Source organism: Podarcis bocagei, assembly GCF_964188305.1.
Source record: "Podarcis bocagei genome assembly, chromosome: 11".
NCBI lineage: Eukaryota > Metazoa > Chordata > Lepidosauria > Squamata > Lacertidae > Podarcis > Podarcis bocagei.
In genome coordinates, this window is record NC_138136.1 from 33,763,437 (window position 1) to 33,773,412 (window position 9,976).

A 9,976-nucleotide genomic window follows, 5' to 3' on the forward strand; every position below is an offset into this window, starting at 1 on the left:
TTGACTGTCTTTCAGCCCTGAATTCTGGGCTGCTTTTCTTGATCCTGCCTCCTGTTTCATCCTTTGGTTCCGACTTACTCTTCAGTCTTGGTTACTGGCTCCATCCCACACAGCTACTGGTTCCTGGCTCCCCTCAGACTGCTGCCTACAACCCAGCCCTGACAATGACAGAGGGCTACCCACTGCTTTCCCTTTATAGCACATCAGAGAGTGAGCAAGCTCTCAGCCAGAGGAAACAATGTCAGGATGATCGGGGTCTGTGATGTCTATAGCAGAGCTCTCAGCAGAGTGATGGGCAGGGTATGAGAAACTGAGGAGTGCTTGCATATAGAAGTCTTTTGTGTAGTGGTTTGCAAGCTAAAATCTAATTTTGGAAGTAAAGCACACTAGAGACAGGAAAATACAAATAATAAAAAAATAAAGTTGAATACGAATCTAATTTAGGGATCTTAAAAGTCTCCTGTCTGGAGAACTGGCAACTCTTTTACATTCGTGAATATTATATATTATTACATATACAGACTGTTCTGTACCAACCTGTGAACTCCAAGCCATCTTTCATAAGGCTGGTAATAAATGCATGCACCAGATCATACTGCTTTATATTAACCAGAACCGTACCTTATAACAATTTATACAGAACAGAAGCTGTTCTCTTAACAGTGATATGGTGCCCCATTAACCACATTTGTAAGTTCGGGGGGGAGTTAATTAACTATTAGCTAATTTGCATTTAGTAGCATTTAATATGCACCTATTGACTTTTTCCTAACAATGTCAAAAACCTTCATTTCCCCACCATGACAGTGTTCAGGACATTGTTCACAGGAGTCAATATATGATTTTCACAATGCAGATCTCAATCATTGTTGCCCACTGGATGCATATTAGGTGCAATTAGGCTAATTGTGCATTCTGTTCCCCATTCATACAACACAGACATCTCAGTAAGCAATATAATGCAGATTGGAATAATTGTTGCATATCACAGAAATAATTATCCCAATTACTCAGAAGCCTGAGCACCCAGTCATTGCTTTTTTTGTGTGGGTCTGATGACAACAATCTCAACCCTGATGCTGTGTCCAGTATACTGACCCATAAAAATGAATATCTGACTTTTGCATAGAGAGGGGGCAGACAAAAATATTCATAGGATTGTTCAGATTTGCTAATAACATCTTCTGTAATGAAGAGCTGCTTGCATTACTTAAGGTAAAGGTAAAGGTACCCCTGCCCGAACGGGCCAGTCTTGACAGACTCTGGGGTTTGTGCGCCCATCTCACATCTATAGGCCGGGGGCCAGCGCTGTCCGGAGACACTTCCGGGTCACGTGGCCAGCGTGACAAAGCTGCATCTGGCGAGCCAGCGCAGCACACGGAACGCCGTTTACCTTCCCGCTGGTAAGCGGTACCTATTTATCTACTTGCACCCGGGGGTGCTTTCGAACTGCTAGGTTGGCAGGCGCTGGGACCGAGCAGTGGGAGCGCACCCCGCTGCGGGGATTCGAACCGCCGACCTTTCGATTGGCAAGCCCTAGGCGCTGAGGCTTTTACCCACAGCGCCACCCGCGTCCCACGCTTGCATTACTTACCATGAGGCAAATTTCTTTTACTGCTATCTCTTTCTAGTTGTATAATAATTTATCCACTAGAGATATTTGCTAAAAATATTGCAACAAGCTCCAGGTAAAAAGAAGGAAAGTATGTAACTTTAAATAATTTGGTACATAAAGAAAAATATATGTTAATGTATCGTTTGTTTATTAAAATGTCCTTAGAAACATGTGTCAAGCAGTACAGACTTTCTGCAACATTTTGTTCAAATCTTCTCACAGCAGGCAGCTTACTCAGTCTGAAAATTAATTTGAAGAAACATGACTGACCACTGAGTAATTTTAGCAATAGTTTTTGCTGAACCTTTTGTGGTAAACAATGTTGTTAGCTGAGCAGAAGAGTGACTAGACTTCAAAATGAATAGGCCTACAGGCAAGTACTGAAATACTTCATAGCCCGATAGTATGCTAGAGATTCTTTTATTATGAGTAAAGCACATTAAATTCCTAGGCAGTCACCACACTAAAACACACACACAAGCAGAGAATGAATCCACATTTAATTCTTTACTTCAGATCCTGGAAACTAGGAGTATGCTTCCGAAATCTGTCCTACAAAATATTTTATAAATCAAATTGTGTTTTCATACAGTGAAAACCAAAGTATATTGTTATGGGTGGCATGTAACAATATTTCTAAATAAGAGAGTCTATGTTTGAAATGTGCAGAGGGCTGTCTTTAGCAACAGTCACCCCCCCCACCCCAATACACGCACCCCACAACACTTTGCATAGTGTTTTTGCTACAGCACCAAATTGAAAAGACTTCCGATTTCCTAAAACCTTATTGGAGCACAGATGTTTCTACTATTCGGGAACTCTGGAATCCAGCAGATTACAAGGTTTCAGCCCTCTTGGCTCAGTTTTTAGGGTCAGTTCCAGAGGGCGGCAGGACTGGACATTTCCCAGGGTCCCAAAACAAACAGAGGGTCCAGCAACCTAAATGTGATATCACTTCCACTTTTCACAAATTATCCAATGAGATCAGCTAAGGAAATTCTCAGCTTGCATGGCCCTCCTCTTCTAGGTTAGAGAGACTCACTAGAGGTTCCTCCTAAATCCTGAAACCAGAGTTGTCTGTGTTCCTGCAAGTTTGCCTGCTGGTCATCCCAGCTACAAATGGGTATATAGGAAACCAATCCAGCCCCACCCATTGTTCCACCCTTCTCAGTGTTCAGCTCTTCCTTTCTGTTTTACCCGCTATCAGCTTTTCTGGGAAAATACCAAGCTTCTACTCCCCCTCCTTTTCCCCTCCTACTTTGGGAAGACAGCCTGTCACACAAACTCCTGCCTTCCCCTCTCTTGTCTCTCCAACTGCCAGTGTGCATCACAGTTTCCCCTTCCACCTCCTTATTGCACTTCCACTCCCAAGTTAGTTTAAACATTCTTTGTCCCTGAGTATTTAAGTTTTTGCTGTCCTAAAACCTCCCTGGCATGTCATGGGGACATGGCTAACAATTATTATCATGAGGGAGATATTTATCTAATGATTTTATTTTCTGGCTTTGGAATAATGGTCAAGTGTCGCTGTTAACACAACCTGTCCTGTTAAAATACAGTTGCTTGGGAACTTGCTCTGCACCCACATATTTGCTGCAGATTCACCTCCCTGCTTTGAGATATTGTTAAAATGCTTGGAATATTGTGTACAGTTCTGGTCACCCCTGTCTCAGAAAGGATATTGAAGAGCTGGAAAAGGTAAAGAACGATTATTGAAGGACTGGAACAACATTATTGTGAGGACGACAACTTAACTTGGCTTTTTAGTTTAGGAAAAAAAGTAAAAAAAAAGAAGAAGAAAAGGTAACTAAGGGAGGGACATTCATAAAATTATGAATGACCTGGACAAAATGGATAGAGATCTTTTTAGAATTCAGGGTTTCAGGGACACCTAATGTAATTAATTGACAGTAGACTCAAGTCAGACAAAAGTACTTTCTCCACTGCTACATGACGTGGTAATAACCACTAGCTTAGAGGAGTTTTTAAAAAAGAAATGTAGAGAAAATTTAATGGAAAGTAAGTCTGTTAAAGGTTCTTAGGCCTCTCTCACAATGAGTATTCACTGTGTAAGAGCCACAGTTCTTCACTCACTTTTAAATATAATAACTGCTTCCCCCATAGCCACAGCCTTGGATTCCAGGAGAAATCAAGCATGGCTCTTTCTCTCAGCTGCCTAGCCTGTAGCATGCTTCTAGCTTCTAGCTCAAACACACCACTCTGGCCTTGAGGGAGGGGGCCCACCCATTTGTTTTCTGGTACAGAGCCCATACATAACAAACCATATTTAGGGGGCCATTATGGCCTTGCCTGGTTAATTCAGCAGTTGAATCCAGGAATTGGAAAAGACCCAGATATACAGCCTAACTTCCCCCACAATCTCACAATAATATTGTTTTCATGCCCTGTCCGTGAACCTTTCATTTGCCCCAGTGGGAAGCAGGATGCTAGACTAGATGGACTTTTGGTCTGATCTTGCAGGCTCATAAGAAGCTCTGAAAAGAGTCTGTTGCCCTGGCACTGCAGATCTGAAAGGAAGAATGTACTCGCATCTGCCAGGACAGCTGGGGGTCTGCACAACCTGCTTTCCGAAAAGAACAGCATAGCAAGGGGCCAATCTGGCCCTGCGCATCAGCCAGGGAATGTGCAGTTGTTCCAGCGCTTGCTTTCCTCTTCCCTCATCATTTCTTCTTCCTTTTGAATCTATTTGATTGTGAACCTGCAGGCAGGGTTATCGTTTAGTATCTCTACAGTACTTAGAAAAATGACAGCTGCTAAGTGATGATAATGAAGGTACTGACTTGTCACAGAGCTGGAAAAAGTTCAGTAGCGCCAGGCTCTGACCAGATCATTTGGATTTTTAGGAAATCCAAATTATCTGCATGGAGACTGCCCTTATGGCAACAGACTCCAGTATTACTTTGACAGTCTAAGGAAAGTGGTCAGAGGGTCAGACATTCTGTTAGGTTTGCTTCATGATACCCTCTCCTCTCTTCTGGCAAACAGCCTCTCTAACCTTCAGAAGGGCATATGTGCACAGAAGCATGCAACGCTATAATCCAGCACACGTTATATCTGCTTTCAAAAATCCAGAATTTCCCCTTGAGAGAGAAAAGTACAGGGAATGGGAAAATACATATGGTAGAAAATGTATCATCAAAATATGCCTGAAAGGGAGCAATGAGATAAACAGCTCTTTAAATCAATCAATTAAACAGTGAACATTTTTTCTTTGTTCATAACAGAGCTAACAGTGCCTTTCGTATTATTGTAATCTTTAATACGGACAATTTAAAAGGCCATATTTGCATTGGAAGTGGTTAACCACAGTCATGCTGAATCAAACCGAGAGCTGTTTTAAAGGACATGCAGCTATCATGGGAAAAACTGTATGTGGATAACCACATTGAGCAGTTGGCATTGTTTCCAGTAACAACACCACAAAAACTCCTATGATGAATTTCTCCTTTTAAGCAGAGTTGAGGGAAATTCTGCATGGTGCAAATGCAGCAAACTTGCTAAAGGTAAGCTTGTCTAGGTCTGATCAGTGCTTGGACGAGAGACTGCCTGGTACCCCTCTCTCTACTGCTGCCAGGAGTATCATGAAACGAAATTGGAATATAGGGTGTAATATAGTAAGTTAATAAATATGCCATGCTCAGTGGAGATCCAGAAAGTTACAGGTTAGCTTCTTGACTGCATAATGTGTCCTTTTTTCACCAAATGGGGAACATTCACAGTTAATAGTTCATCACAATTTATCTCAGCTCTAATTATTCCTCTCCACACACTTCCTTGCAAGTCAACAAGCCATCATCTAGCACTTCACACACAAGAGGATAGACTGGTGGAGTGACTCAGCAAGGAAGACAAAAGCCACATTGGTGGTATTCCCTCCCAGCACTACAGCAAAGTGTCTTGATGACGTATTGCTGCTCCAAGGCAGTGGGCAGCTGCAACCGCAGAAGCACTGGTAGCCACAGCAGAGGTGTTATGGGTTAGATTTTAGCAGTGGCGCAACGCAGTTATATTGGCAGCGGGCCCCTGGTGCCTGGCCTTATGCTGTGCTGGCATCTGTGATCCTCATGGGATGTCAGTGTTACCTTCTGATCATGCCAGATGGCTGAATTGTACATGAAGGGCAGTTCAGTGATTCATCTCCTTAAAAAATAATAATGAAAAGATGCCATGAAGGGCTGAAATTTGGGGCAGTGGAGGAAATGGACTAGTAAATATCTTCCTGTTATTTGACTGCTCAAACCTGACCCCATTAGATGCTTCTGTCTTGCATGGCGGACAAGGCTATCAGTGGCTGCAAGCCACGATGACGGTATTGGAGGCAATATGCTTCTGAATGCGAGCTGCAAGGAATCAAAAGTGTGGAGAGTGCTGTTGAGAGTGCTGCTCATGTCCTGCTTGTGATCTTCCCATAGGCATCTGGTTTGCCACTGAGAGAAAAGGATACTGGAATAGACAGGCCCAGTCTGATCAACCAGGGCATTTCTTATAATGGAGAAGATGTGAGTTCACATCTTTTTCTCCACAGATGGAAAAACTGTTGGGGCATGGAAGAGGCCAATTTTCAGAAGACAAACGGCCAGGAAACAGTTAAACAGCCTCATTCCCTATCAATCATCTCTTCAGTGTTTTCATTTTTTAAAAAAAGGACGAAGAATTGCAGAGCTTTCCTGCATGTGCAGATTGGCCCAAAGAATGGACACAAATATTAGCAGAAGTTGGGATCCAAAGGCAATGTGATATCTTCACCTACAAAACAAAGCTATGGTGTGAGAATTTGATTGCAGATTAATTTTTTGCTTGACTTGTTTGAAAGTGGAACCTGTTAGTATGAAAGGTGAATAGTAAATAGAAAGTATATTTTGGTACAATGTTTTCCTCATTTTCAATTGTATATATTAATTAAAATGCTTTCTATACATCATGTGAAGGTACTATTTCAAGGTAACAGAGAAGATTGAACTGGCTTGATTTTCTTTCCCAGCACCACATACTGTGATGAAGATGTAAAGGTAGTTTAAAGGCTAAATATAAAATGTAATATAAATAATTAAATGTAAGTGTTGCAAAATAGGTGAGGTTAAGTAACATAGTTTTATGCTAAAATAGATTGTCCATGAAAATTATTGGGTAAATACATTAGGTGTAGATGGGAAGTCATGTATAAAGATATGAAATGCAGGATAATAGAATGGAAGATTATTGATATTGTAGTTAACTGGAAAATTATTAGTGTTTTTTCCTTTGGTGGTCTTTATTGTTTCTATCAACTTGTAATGCAAATTCTACGTTATGTTTCTTTTTGAATTTATCAAATAAGGGGGGGGGGGGAGAAAGAAAAAGGAAATTATTTAAAAGTGTGTTTTGGGATCTCTAAATCCAGAAGATGCTAACGTTTTGAAGTCTGAAAAACTCTGTTCCTTGGAGAATTAACAATGCACTCCCACCCTGGAATCATGTTTGCTGGGCAGGAGATAAAATCACTGTTGAATTCCGTTACACTGGTGGAATGTCCAACAACACTGATACTGTCAAATTATGCATTGTGATTCTGTTATGTCAATCATACATATCACTGGTTTAAGCCCCATGGTTGGTGATGGGTGGAGGAAGAGATGCTAGGAACGGGCAGAAGTGCCTGTTAGTATTGCTATGTTATCTCTTGTTTTTACTTGTATTGTTTTGCTTTCTGCTTTGCTGCTGGGAGTGCACGCGATTACAATTAAATTAGGCTGGCGTGTGACCCTGGCATAGCCCTGCGTAGCAACCACTGGCATAAGAGAATCAGTCTGTGAATCTAAAACACAAGACTGAGATGATTTCAAATTTATTCTCACCATTTCTCACAGCTTCTTAAAAATTTTGTCACATCAAGCAGGACAAAAATGTCACATGAAGCTGCTGTATGTTTAAACGTGCTGGTTCAGCATGACTGAAATGGCATACCATTGGCATGGTATTTAATTCACAAATGTGAGCTAAATAAATAAGAGAATAACTAGAACCATTTTGCTCATCTCTAATATTTAGTATGGACATTTAATGGTAAAAGGCTCCCTGGGGAACAGAAAACTCACCCAACGTTTGTTTTAGAAAACTGAATAAAGGTTTTTCAAAGCTCTCACCGTATGGTTGCTTTGGCCATTTACTTTTTCCACTTCAAATCCTACTGCTTGTTTCAGAATCTTTTATGCAAACACAGATTAATAGATTTTAAAAACTGCAGGCTCAGTGAAGAGATTAGTTATCCTAGTAATGATATATTACTGGGTACAGTCCAAATTCTACATTCTGATACACCTGGGCAACCCCAGTCTTGCATCCAATCATAAGCAGCTTCATTTGGAAATCCAGCCACGTTTGGAACTATCCCAAGCACAAAACTAACACAATACCTCACCTATTATATGAGTCAACTGAGGTTATCAGAGGTCATCCTGTATCATACATCCATATTCGTTTCTGTAAGAGAGAAGGTCTCCTCCCCCAATAATGCAGTAGAGCCTAGTACAGTGGTACCTCGGGTTACATATGCTTCAGGTTGCAGACTCCGCTAACCCAGAAATAGTGCTTCAGGTTAAGAACTTTGCTTCAGGATGAGAACAGAAATCGCGGCGCGGCGGCAGCAGGAGGCCCCATTAGCTAAAGTGGTGCTTCAGGTTAAGAACAGTTTCAGGTTAAGTACGGACCTCCAGAACGAATTAAGTACTTAACCTGAGGTACAACTGTATTCTATTGTGAACAGAAGATGATCAGCTAACTGTTATACTCTAATTAAAATAACTGTGTTGCTAAATGCTCCTGATCAATTGTCATAATTTCTTGGGTAAATCATAGAATTTTAGTGCTGGAAGGGACCCCAAGCATCATCTACTCCAACCCCCTGCAAAACTGGAAAATTTAACCTTTATGTGAAATAGGCACATTTCTGCATCCACAGCCAAGGCCTATGTATAAAGAAAATTCATCCTGTTCCTCATTGCAGCTTTGCTAGCTGAGAGAAGCACATTAGGTGTTCTCAAGGGCTTGTGGGTATTTGTTGTATTCTTATTATTTGAAGTGCTGGCCATCCTACAGCATCTCAGAAACAGCTTTTGATTTCCTCACCCTGATTTTAAAAAAATAAAAATGTTTTCACTGTGATAGGTGGGGCTATTATTGAAATGTAAATCCACAAGTTCTCCCAAGGGTGCTGAACTAGTCATACAATTATTTGACTATTGGCCTATAAATCTATACCAATATGATACAAATCCAAGGAATATAGATTCCTCCATGACTACCAGGCAGAAGTGATCAGGGAATGCCCTTTCATGATTAGGGCATTCTTTGCTTTGTATTGCCACAAGTTCAGAATGACATGCAACAGATCTGTTTGTTGCACATTCTTTTTGATGCAACCAGTAGATACAGAGTAATGTGGATTACAGTATTGGCCAAATCCAATGTAACATTACTTATTTCCTTGAGTAAGGTAAAAGGTAAAGGGGCCCCTGACCATTAGGTCCAGTTGTGACCGACTCTGGGGTTGCAGCGCTCATCTCACTTTACTGGCCGAGGGAGCTGGCGTGCAGCTTCCGGGTCGTGTGGCCAGCATGACTAAGCCTCTTCTGGCGAACAGATGAACAGAAACGCTGTTTACCTTCCCGCCTATTTATCTACTTGCACTGGCGTGCTTTCGAACTGCTAGGTTGGCAGGAGCAGGGACCAATGTAACATTACTTATTTCCTTGAGTAATTAGATGCTATTGTTCAGTGAGAATAAAATGGTGGTTTTCCGCCCCCATTTTTATGCAGTCTAATCATAGTTAACCAAACCATTTCTTTTCCTATTTATCGGAATGGATTTTTGTCTTCCCAAACTTAAGTTTTAGATTTATGGTGATATGATGATTAATATGAATTTAGAATCATAGAACTGTAGAGTTGAAAGGGACTCCTAGGGTTATCTAGTGCAACCCTCTGCAATGCAGGAATCTCAGCTAAAGCATCCATGACAGATGACCATCCAGCCTCTGTTAAAAAACCTCTAATGAAGGAAAGTCCACCATCTCCTGAGGGTGTCTGTTCCATTGTTAAACAGCTCTTACCTTGTGTGTATTTTTCCTTCAGGTTGGACCTGTCCCTTTCTATTCAGAATAAAATCCTCTGATCCATTCAGTTTAGCAGCTAACAAGAGGTAGCCATGTATAAGAAATTCTGCGGTTAGAAATATTCAGTGCATTACTATTAGAGCATGTTTCTTCCTAACCCCCAGTAGGCAGTGGCTGTCTTAATCTTTACTAATAAATGTAAATCTGTTTCAAATGCTTGCTTTGTTTATTTATGTTTCTGAAGACTAAA